Source organism: Mytilus trossulus, chromosome 2 (genome assembly GCF_036588685.1).
Source record: "Mytilus trossulus isolate FHL-02 chromosome 2, PNRI_Mtr1.1.1.hap1, whole genome shotgun sequence".
NCBI lineage: Eukaryota > Metazoa > Mollusca > Bivalvia > Mytilida > Mytilidae > Mytilus > Mytilus trossulus.
In genome coordinates this window covers 27,155,138-27,168,610 of record NC_086374.1, presented here as the reverse complement: position 1 = coordinate 27,168,610, position 13,473 = coordinate 27,155,138, and positions in this window count along the sequence as shown.

Sequence of the window (13,473 nt, the reverse complement as noted above, 5' to 3'; positions counted from 1 at the left end):
TTTATTTTCTAATTCATATAATATGTATATAGTACTTAGTATATATGAATGGCGTTAATTTAAAAAAAAAATCTGTGTTAGTTAAAATGGTCGAGTTCAATGGCACGTGCTAGAAATCAACCGGGTCAATAGGTAACAAAATCAATGATCCATAACGTAAGAAAGAACATGCCTATTATATTTTACAATTACTTTCATCATCATTCTTAATAAAAAGGTGTCGTAGGGCTAAACGTTAATAAAGAATTAATGAATTTGTGTATACACGTATTTAAATAGTGATGTCTGACCGTCAGTTTTTAATATACATGTCTTTGTTTTTCTTATCTTGAGCAAAATAACGAATTTGAATCTATTACACGTTAATGGTTCTTAAAATGTCATATATGTCTAAACACTAAAAGACCATGCAAAATATTTGAGCGCCGCAGGGAAAACCATTAAAAACATGTACTGTTTGGAAGTTTGTTTACTATTCAAAAGAAACTTTTCGCTTCTCTACTTGTATAGTTTAGAGAGTATTCCTTTAAATTGTGTCAGTTATATAAAGTAGTGTGTATCATTGTATTCAATTTATTTGGCTAATTGTATAATTATAATAAACATTTTGTATTTCACAACTATATATACTATAAGTTGTAGTGTGATTGATTGTTGGTTGTTTAAAGTTCAGTGGCAAATACTTCATGCATATTCAGGACCAGCTGTAAGTTTGTGACATACATGGAACTCACTGGTGTAGTTTTCACGTGTTAAAATGGATAAAAGAATAATTATCTTTTAAAATATCGAAACATCAGGGAGGAAAGGCGCATGGATTACCCGCACTTATCAGTTCTTTTCTCTGTTTTGTGTTAAAATAAATAATGTTTTTTTTTATATATGTTTTTATAATTTACGATAACTGTGGTGTATACCTGCTGTCAGACGAAAGAAACAATTGTGCCCTCTAAATTGTTTTATGGAATTTTTGCTTTCGCATTGACGTTTAACACACAACTTTAATTATTTACTGTGATATGTATGTAGAAATTCTAGAGTACTGGGAAATGAAGGATGCAAATCCAAGCTTTGAATTAACATGGTCATTAAATAGCCACACAAATAAAAGAACAAGTGTAAGTGTTGGAATGACATATACAATATATCACCATGTGCATTGTCAGAGAATTATAAATTTTGATTTTACTTTGGTAACTAGACACAATTGAAGAGAGGCAGCCCAATATTTTCTCCTTTTTGTTACGAGTACAAATAAACTGATTTTAGTTATTTCGTGAAGCTTTAAATGATAAAATCGCGCGTGATTATCTAACAAATACTCACAGTGCAGTGTACTGCAATTAGGCGCGGATTTAGCCATTTTAAAAAAGGGGGGTCCCAACCCAGAGTAAAGGGGGGGGGGGGGTGGTCCAAGTATATGCTCTATTCCAATGCATTGATCGGCCAAAAAGGGGGTCCAACCCCCGGAACCCCTTCCCCCCCCTGGATCCACCGAGACAAATTATATCAAATTATAGAGCAGTCTAACGGCTTCAACTCAAAATTTGAACCATTCTATGTTGGGGGTTAGGGTTACCATTTAGTTTGAAAGCTCAAAGTATACAAGCTGTTTCACCCTTTTTATTGTGATGATTGGGAATTTGCATTAAGCCGTTGGTCACGTGCCGAGTGGCGCACGCTGATTAAAAAATCACGCTTATAAGAAGTTTTACTTTGTTGTATGAGTGCCAATGAGTCAAAAATATTATTTTGTTGTACAATAATTGGCTGATTGGCAATAAAATAGTTCCATGTTAACTTTTTAAAATCAAAGGTTTTGGATGTCTTTAGTTTTCACCATTCCTTGTGTAAAACAGAGAGTCCCTGACTTATACCGAACGTTGACTTATTATACGAACTAACCACTATCACACAGTTTTTACAAGCATGGCCCGTGTTATTACTTATAATGTCATACAGCCAAATATTGTATTATCTACAATTATGTAATATTATTCGTTAATTTTTTTTATCTATTTAGTTATTCAAAATAAATCAACCTCACAACACACGTGTCAAGAAATACAAAAGGTAAATCTGGTAACAGTAAATCTTAACTATTTATAAATATGTTCCTGCATGGGTGATTTATACAGTTATACTATATATATATAGATACAGATTAAATGGTTATACAAAATGCATTCATGTACACGTAATAAACGAATGTGGTAATTTCATTGTTTGTCGGGAATACACGTACTTGTCATAATTATCCCAACATTTGACTGTTTTCCCCGAGGGCTAATCATAACCTATGCCATACGGCATGGAGAGATTACTGGAATAGTTTGAAAGGTTTTAAGCTATTATTTCGTACCCACCTGTATTTGACACAAAAACAGTTGTATTGTACTAATTATTCACACACAAAAATAGAAATAGAGAACGAAGTCGACCTTTGCACAAATAACACTCATTTTCATAGACTTTTGTGTGTATGAATAATATGAATAATATTCTTTATAATTGTTATATATTTCAATGATTTCTAACGAAATATTAACAAAACGTTTGCCTTGTATTTTTTTAATCAAATACTTTTATTGTCATATAAATAAAAAAAAATGATCTCTGACAAACATAACATATATACATCTTCTCTATGGTCAGGTTGTTGTCTCTTTGACACATTCCCCATTTCCATTCTCAATTTTAATATAATGACTTTTGTGTGTATGAATAATATTCTTTAAAATTGTTATATATTTCAATGATGTCTAACGAAATATTAACAAAACGTTTGCCTTGTATTTTTTTAATCAAATACTTTTATTGTCATATAAATAAAAAAAAAACCTGATCTCTGACAAACATAACATATATACAAAAGAATACAGTATAAACAGTACAATATTAAAATACAAAATGAAGCAGTTCAAATTATTGTTTTGGGTCTCCCGTCCTCAGTTCTAATGATTCATATTAAGGAAACTGTATTTTTGATTGACTGTGAGATGTGGGGTTTAGTAATATTCTAAGTTTAAATGTGTCATCTTTAGCAGTGTTTTTCCACTCCGAATTGATTTTCGTTGAGTTAAAATATATTTTTTTTCTATAAAAGTTATATTTAGAGCATTTGAGACAGAAGTGTTTTTCGTCCTCAATCTCATTACAGAATTTGCATAGCTCTGATATCTAGGAATGCAGTACTTAGCGTTTATTTGATTTTAAAACACGAATCGATCTATACTATTCAAAATTGCAATATGCAAGCTAAAACCGTACCAGAGACATATATACACATATATATGTGTATATATGTCTCTGACCGTACCAAGTGATTATTATTTTTGCACACGACATCTATGCTGTCGTCCCTCCTCTAACAGACAATAGACGGTTCTCTTGGTGGGGGTATTGTGCATTCAACCGTGGATATGATAAAATATCTGTAATGAACAAAACTGTAATGTTTTGATAGTGTTCTGTCCTAATTTTTAAGGTTACGCGGGTTTGGTATTAAGCGGTACAATTGGTATGAACACATTTCGATATACGTATAAAATATATTATATCGATTATTGAAAGCGATCCATTTTAACTATAGATGCGATGAATTATCACTGTTAGTGCAATCATTTCTGATGTGGAATTTTCGAAGATGCGAGGAATTTTTATTGTAGAATTATGTGATAAATGCACTTGAAACAAATGAATACACTTAGTTGAAGACTTTAGAATTTATGATAAATGTATTTTCAAATTGAAATACAAACTCCTCATTCATTCTTTATCAAATATATAGCTTTTCACACTTGTAACAAAAACGCTTCTCAAAATGTCATATTGTATTCTTCAAATTACGTTTTTACCTTGATTAAAAAAAAATAATTAAAAGATATTTCTGTATTATTTTTAAGTCAAAGATTAATATTGCGGAGTTTCAGTGCAGTCTGTGTAAAATAGAGACGAGAACATTTGAGGACGTTATCTTCCACGCAATACATTCACTTGCATTGCGAACAGAGAAATGTGCATCTTAAAACGCAATAGTGACAGAAAAGCTTATAAAAGATTAACTTTCCCAGTTGTACCCTCAACTGTTTTAATTTCCATATTCTGAAAAAAGACAGTTTTTGGTAGAATAAATGTTTTTGACTCGATTGTTGTTTGCATGATTTTTACTGTATAAGGTGAAACGGTATGTGACATAAATTATCCACAGTCATTAAAACATGAAATGTAAGGTGTGTGGGCGAACTTTTTTGTTTGCATTGGTACGTGACGTAGAGCACCCTTGATACAAAAAAATGATCCGTAATGCACAGCTCGATACCAGAGGAGGATTTAGGGGAGACAGGCCTAGGAGGTTACCCCTTTTTGGGAAAACATTTGGTTACTTTTATAGAATCACTGGAGCGGGCCGGGCCCCCTCTTAGGCAGTTATTGGGCCCTACTTATGAAAATTTCTAAATCCGCGAGTGGATACTACCACAGAGGTCAAGCAATGCACATTTGGGTAATTGTACACGACATGCATGCTACAATTCATGTTTGATGATCTTAGACCCTTTGGACCTCTATGTGGGCTATTTCGACAACTTGGCAAAAAATCCCTAAACTGGATACACGGTTAGATTCAGCATGTCAAAGAACCACAAATATCCATAAGGACTTTTGTCTATAAATTTGGAGACCGCAAACTTGAAAAAGGGACCCAAAATATGAAAATGCATGCATGGGATACATTTGTTATTGAAGGCATGAGTGTAACAATATGATGAAGATAAATAAATATCTTATTCTGGGGTATCATTTAGGGGGGGTCTGATACCTGATCCCACTTACTGCTTTGTCAGATTCCCGTATCCCGCTTATACTATGCAGTTCTCATTTTTTGAATTTTTCCGTGTCCTGTCACAATCATTTAACTGTCACGTGTCACGCTTACAAAAAAAATCGGCAATTCAGCGTCACGCTTATACCCCAACGCGACCCACTATTCTACTCTTTTCTGACTCATATTAAGCCCATTATAAATATATTAAAAAAGGGTGTTTTTATCCCTTTTTGTCCCGTCTCGTTTCGATTTGAGCCATAGATAGATAAGATGTCGTATGTGACAATGAGACAACTCTCCATCCGAGTCACAATTTATAATAGTATATAATAAAAATAAGTCAAAATACGGTCTTCAACATGGAGTCTTGGCTGACACCAAACAGCAAGTTATAAAGGGCCCCAGTGTAAAACCTTTTAAACGGGAAAACCAAAGATTCAATTTATATCAAGATGTACGTAATTAGTAGTGAAGTGTCATGGAAATGGATAAAAAAAACAAGGATAAAGAACCCTATACGATTTATAAGAAATTAAATGGAATACATTTGAAATAAACGAAATTTCTATTGAATTTATTTAAAGTGTTTAAACCCAAACTTTCCTCCGTATGTTAAATTTGATCAAATCTGTCTCTTACTTTATCTATTGTTTGAGCAAGTCGGCTAAATTAAGGCTTTACAGCTAGTTTCCTAATGCACGCAAAGCAAAACTTTGGTTTACGTGCTTGCTTTTTTTTGTATAATTGTTTATACAAACTTTGTTAATAAGGTTGACATCTTTACAATATGTATCGGCATAGTTTAACCTGTATTTATATAATTATTATATTTGAATTAAATTCGGTGTTATCAAAATGATTGTACAATAAAAAAAAAAAAGCAAGCACGCTAACTAAAGTCTTGCTTTACATCATTTCATCATTTAATTTATAAGTGCATATATATATTTCTGATAGTTTTTCCAACCTATTAACATATTTTCAAACTTGAAAGGAGACCTCTTTCAGCGGCACGAGCCTGAAACATGTACACATGACAGTTTTAAGTTATAGCTTTATAAATATAAAAGAGAAGATGTGGTATGATTGCGAATGAGACAACTGTCCACAAGAGACCAAAATGACACAGACATTTACAACTATATGTCACCGTACGGCCGTCAACAATGAGCAAAGCCCATAGTCAGCTATAAAATGCAATTCAAAGATACTAGTATTAGAATTATTAGAATCAAAGGTTAAAGTACTTACAAAATATGTCATCTTGTAGAATGTGATTTCACAAATATATTATGTTCAAATTCGCAGTCCAAGTAAACGTTAAATCGGTTACACACATTTTTCATGTTATAAATCCATTCCAACAATATCATTTTAAACACACACACTAGCTTGCCTTTTCACTAATTTGAATAATACAAATTCAGCTAAATTTTGTTTATTCCCATCAATAGAGATTTCTCACATTCATCCCAGACGTTAATAATAGTCATGCACTTCAATTTTGATATTAAACAATTTATTGATACGGATGACTACGCTTTGAAAGTACGGTTACATCAGGGTGTAAAAAATGTGAATTTGTTTTTAATAGACATGTTACGAAAAGGTATATTCTCGACGCTGGGGTTGACAAATTAGACTTTAAATTGAGGGACGGTGTCAAAACATTGATTATAATTTAAACAGGTAAACTTTAAATCTTGTGCGTCTTGGTAAATTCTAATCACATTTATCTAGAACATCATAATGTAACATCCTATGATGGTAATTGTGTTTGTGATATCATTTCTGGCTATCATAAGACATGAAAAGTGTATTCGTGCAGGAGTGGGTGGGCTAGAAAAAGGGGACCTGAGAGGTAAACAAGTTCATTCGATTATAGATTGATATTATATACATATTAAGCTAAATAGATATTAGCTTTATTGTTATATAACAGTCCCTGAAACAGTTCATTATGTCGCTCCACTAATCATACACAGAGCTCTATAGTCTGACTGATTTTTCTCTCTCGGGTGTCGTCGTAAGCTTCCAATGACTGAAAGTTTTTTTAGTGCTTTATAGCGTGTTCGACACGCTGATGTAGAACATTCATTTTTTTCCACTTTCTACTTTCTATCAAGGCCGTAGGGCATGTCCATTTAAAGTGAGGCAATTCGCCGAGCGAAGCGAGGCGAAAAATTTTTGGGCTTTTTTTTTAGGGTGGTTCGGGTGCCTGAAACGGGAGAAACTTTTTCCAGCATAACCATCCATAATAAAAAATATAAAAATATTACAGAAATGCGTTTTTTTTTTAACTAGCCTAGTAAGTAACAAATCAAGTTTCAATATTAAAGTTAATCTCTGTTGGTCAACTAAAACTCTCCTGTGACCTGTACTATCGAAAAGCTTCAACACACGTTCTTATGTATATATATATATATATATATAAGAGTCTAAATTGAAAACTACGTTCAAACCTTTGATTGCGTTGGATAAAAACCGCAATTTTTATACGTGTGCATGTTAAACAAATTTCGTTGTAAAAGGGTCTAAAAACAGCACAAACAACATTTCAAAAAGACCAAAAAAGTGAAAAAGTATATATATATATATATGTACGTCTGAGTCAGTGACAACTCTATAACCGACCGTGCAAGGGCTGTATAGCCAGTCAAGGTCGTTAAAAACTTCCATTTGTTGTTTGTACAACTCTACAACAGATGTATCCATCGGATCGCCATGAATGATGGTGATACATGGCTGTGTACATAATGTTTATACAACTCGTCTTAGCATCAACCCAACAATGTTAGATCTGTTAATTTGCTTTCGCAAATTTTTGGTTCTTCCCTCGCCGGTATTCAAACCCATGCTACTGTGATATCGTGACACCAAATCGCCTGGACTGCAGCCGTCCCGCTAGACCGCACGACCACCTTGGCTTGCGAAAGCAAATTTACATGTAGATCTAACATTGTTGGGTTGATGTTTAGACGAGTTGTATATTTATATATGGATATATATGTATGTCCAACAGCAAGTTATAAGCTTCTAAAAGACGAACATCAATAAGAATATATTTATTATACATAATCATTAACCATAAGAATAGGTACAGAGAAAAAATAGACCAACATTGTTACTTAACCGGATTTTTGACGTTCTCATGTCACAAGTGATGCCAAGTTATCTGTAAACACTCCGCTGGAAGACCTACCTGGACACATTATTCTGCTGGAAGACCTATACCTGGACACATTATTCTATCAATTTTTAAGTCATTGGTTTGACCTACCGGGGTTCGAACCCACGACCTACCGCACTAGAATCAATGGAACACGGTTGCATACAATCAGACAATATATGCTGATCATTAACAGAAAAAGAAACACGAAAAAAATATTTTCAAACAATACCGAAAATATATTTCATACTTTTATTAAAGATAAATCAAAATCAAAAATTGCCTTATACATTAAAGACTTCCATAGAAAAGGCGCTTCATGATTTTGTTTAAATTAATTATGAATAATTATTATATTTTTGGCCAATGAATTATTTTACGGTGTAAAGATTAATTACTAGCGTTATCGATTTAAAAATAAACCAAGGAAAGTATTAAGCCAGCATACTAACTCATGATTATAAACACTCCCTATTAGTATAGACTATACTAATAGGGAGTGTTTATAATCATGAGTTACCTTTTTCATATTTTGCCTCTTTAAAGAATCCATCTTCAACCAGTTTTGTAACGGCATTAAGATTTGTTTCAATCTTTATATTTTGAATTGTATTCGGAACATTTATTATTTTTACCGTCATCGCTATAATAATTAAAGCTGCAATCGCTGCTGCAGATTTGAGATATTGTATGTAGAAGTGTTCTGGTAGATAATTTGAAACCCGAAACTCGCATATTAATAATGTAAAATATATAATTAAAAAAAAAATGACACTTTAAAAGTTTGGTCGTCGTTTCAAAAGTGAGGCATTTGCCTCATTTGCCTCCATTACGCTACGGCCCTGTCTATTCGTGGGTAAGCTTCCAAGTTGGTGGCGTCTGTAGGGGTAAACATTTTCGAGGAACACATATGACAGACAGTAGCTAACGATCAACACTGAACTACAGGCCCCTGACTTAGGAGATCTTAGGACAGGCCTATGAAAAGCTTTAACATTTTTGTTATATGTCCTGCCTGTTTATCGCCCTATTCTATCCGGACTTTTTATTAGCTTGTTCAGCCTTATTTGACATGAATTGCCATCCTGCCTATCTTGTGTGAAGTTGCTCATTCTGCCACTTTTTTAAATCTCGAAACTCCTTTTTTTAAATTGAATCCTTGTCCCCTCCCCCTCCCTGAAAAAGGTACCTCTGTAGATTAGTAATAGATACACATCCAACAGATTTGATATAAAAACGCCATATAAATATTTTAGAGAACCCCTAGCATTGTTATCTTAAAAGAGAAAAGACCAATCGGTCATCGGTGTTGATTTTACTATCGTCATTTTTTAATGAAACGGTTGTCGAATTTCCACAAAACGTTTCAGGAATTTATAAATACAAAATATCTGCATAAAGTGGTGTTAAAGTGTAAATGCAAAGTCATTATGCTATCATGCAAACCATTCTTGTAACGCTGCAGGGATGGTCAACTGGTGAGTAGTGGGGCATGTATTACACAAACCTCTTACCGTTCTGAACATGCATGAAATATTTGACACTGGATGTAAAGCAACAATTAATAAATCACAAACCCCTTATAAAGAAAATACAAATTGAGCTGTAAGACAAAGTTGTAAGGAAATAAAGGGGAAAATACATGTATTCGACGCTATATGATCGCAAGAAAATTTCCTAAAACTATAATGCAACATGTTTTAAGTTGAAATTGTAAAACACAATCCTGTTTAAGGTGTTTTAAAATAGACCCCGTTAAATAAAAAAATAGGTAGTAAACAAGTGGATCGGAATGCATACACCCCTTTTTTTATTTTCATAACTTTATTAAAATTACCGTAAGAAACTTATTCACGAGTAGTATAATACCAGATTTTGTGAAAGATCTGTTAAGGGCTCGCCGAAGAATTCACACACGTATGTACCCCGTGTCTCCTTTGCCCCGTACATCTACTGCATTTACATGAACGCCCCCTCCCCCTCTCTCATTTTTGAATTGCTATCTATTTCTCATATTTCTTATGGTAAAAATGTTATTGAATATTCGTTCCATACGGAATTTCCTCCAAAAGGATAAATTCAGGTTTTAAATCATATATATATATTCAATGTATACACAGGTAATCTTTTTTGTGTTTTGACACAACCCCACATTTAAAATGTAATTTGTCAACATCAGCGTCGTGAATATACCTTTTCGTAACATGTCTAATTGAATTCAAAGATAGATTAAACGGTAGCTTTAATACACTGTAAAAACAGCGTTTAGATTTGAAACGGATCTACAACACGTTTAGGTCTAAACGTGTTTAGGAAAGCGTTTAGAATCTAAACGGATATTTATCTAAACACATAAAAACCTAAACGTGTTTAGAATTTAAACGTGTTTCAGGGTTATTATCAGTGAATGTTATCATAAAGCTAAACATTAAATGGCATCTAAACACTTCTGAAACACTTTCCTAAACACCTAAACACTTTATAAAATTTCAGTACTGGTTTTTCCTTTTTTACCCGATGTTCCTACATATTAAAACATATTCCGTGAAACTATGATATCTTGGATGTCTTGAAATTAACATTATTTTCAAACTTCAGTCCCATGTATGTGAGGCTTCTTTACTAATGAGTAAATAATAGTAAAAATAATAGAAATTCGCTTTTACTCGAAGCGGAGTATATTGTAGTCTATTTCTTTTCTTTTATTCTTCCCCATTTAGTGTTTCAATAATTGCACGAATAGATCTAAATTAATACAGACTTATTTCAAATATTAGAGTTAAATGTGGCGTCATTGGGGTTTAATGCAACCCATTTTCAACAAGTATGATGGACCACTTGAAATTTTGCAAGAGGTAATTATTAAATTTATATTTCATATACATAGATAGTTATGATTGCCAATAAGACAACTATCCGCCACTGTCCAGAGATGGAATGACGAAGATAAAAGCAAATAAAGGTCGCGCAATACATCAACCTTAAATGATAATTATAGAGTAATTTCTATAGTCTCTCATAATTCTTTATAGGATGGCACTTGTATTTTAATTTACAAAATTGCTGTTTTATTCAATGTTTTTATTAAAATGATTATATTACAAGTGTACAGACTTTAATAAAATATTGAATCTGAATCCGGCCCTTTTTAGAGAGATATTTTCACAAAATGCTTAAGGTACTTTCTGTATACTAGTATGTATGTTTTTAAGGTCAAGAATCAGTACATGACCAGTCAATAGATTTTTTTCGAATTAAGAACTCAATTAAATATTGAAAATATATATCAGAAAATGTAAAAAAAAAAATGTCATCGACTTCGTTTTCAAGAAAAAGCCATTTTTGAAAGGTTCCGATAGGGTACTAAATTACATTGAATATATAGGGAAAAGCAATATTTTTCTTAAACAATTTCCGGTTTCCTGAATAAATAAATCACGTGAACCTTTCCATAGAATTTTAAAACAAAAAGTTCTTCCTCTTCCCATATTCATTGGTCCATTTTTATACACATGGAATACTTACCTTACTGATATTTTAACATAATTAGATATTTATACAGAAATAATAACAACTGTACTAAATACAGGTACAGCATTAAATAACATAAAAAAGCAAATTAAAGTTAATTGCAGTGTCTTTTTTAATAACTATTAGAAAAAAGATGAAGGACTTAAATGCAAGTAATTAAATTTTCATATACAAAATATTAAGATAAACTTGAAACAAGAATTTTACCTAAAACATAACCTTGAGATCAGAGATATTGCAAATTCTGTAATGAGATAGAGGACGACAGACACTTTTCTCTTAAAATAACATAAAAAAATTGGTGCACACTGAATAACGCGCGTAGCGGGTTATCTAACAGTGTGCATCACATTTTTTTATGTTATTTCGAAAAGACAGAAAAAAAATACAGTCTTTTCTTAAAATTTAATTCTAAATTCCATTTTAAACCATAGTAAACCATGAAAAAACGTTGATGACTTACGGACACATGACTAAATTATGTCTATGGGCTCACAACAAAATAACGTCAACCAATCAAAAGACGCGTTACATCCAAAATTAAATTATTTATTAATAACAACGTTAAAATTTGAATACCAATCAAATATTTTATTTTTCCAATCAGGGTCCCAAAGCGGGCATTTATACATTGAATTACCAATAATGAAAGTACATGCAACAAACATTGAAAATTATATAAAGTGACAGATATTATTATAGACAAATGACAATAAATTTGTTCATCTGTATAGGAGACACCAATTCAAGGGACGGTGCTGTAGGATATACTGTTGATTGCGATAGACAATAACAGCAATCCTCCTCGTGTCAGAAGCAGATGAACAAAAATAAATAGAGAAACTGAATCCTGTCACTTAAATAATGTTTTTTTTAAATAACAACAAGAACTAATTTTGCGAAACATGGAATATAAATCTGCTATTTGCAGTGTTTAACCAGGAATATACACAACTCTTTTCATACAGTTGAGTTCTCACAAGACAGCAGCCGTAGCAATTTCTCTTAGGAATTTAAGTTAATGAAATTGGAACATGATTCAGATGTGATATAAATAGTGTCTGTCTTCGTTATATTTTGTGCAATAAAAGAGAAAATGAACTTCATTTTCAATATTACCAGAATAACATTGCTGACATACGGTCTAAGGTTTGGAGGAGTTCCCTAGTATCGTTCTATTTTAATCTGCAAATGGTGAGATGACACCTTCAATTTCGTTAATGATCTCCTACGCTAAAATTTTGTTATGATATTTATATAGATACTTGTCGAAACCATAAATATCCTTAACTTTCACATAAGTGCGGAGCTCTCCTTCTGATTTCTAGGTCAGTTGATCCTTCCAAAATTTGTATGCACGTCTCTTTCAATATTTTTCTGATGGTATTATTTGAAATATTTTTCCCATCGTTTAGATTTGCAAAACCAGGAAGAGTTTTTAAAATGTGTTGGAGAAAGCTATACCATGACGATTTATACTGAGAATATAGAGATTTGAATGCTGGTATGCATCTTGTAATAAAGGAAATTATTCTTATTTTTTAGTCTAAGCCAATAATTCAATATAAACCTCACTTAGGTAAAGTGGAAACTGACCAAGTTAAAATAAGGCTGCACAATTTGTGTTTTTGTTTGTGCCGACCAGAATGAATTTACAAAATTTACTGTGTAGCTTTTCACAAGTTAAATTTGAATACAGTTTATCCCGGTGCTTTTCATTTGCGCCAATTGGCATTTCATTTGCGCCAAAAAAATCTTTCATTTGCGCCACAAACCATATTTCATTTGCGCCAAAAACTTAATCTTTCATTTGCGCCAATATTACAGGTAAGTACAGGTAAATACAGGTAAATACAGGTAATAATAGTATAAAACATATTTTTTTTTCAAAAAGTCTTTTAAAAATGAAGAAACATATTCCTCAGAAATACAGGTATCTTTTGTGGAC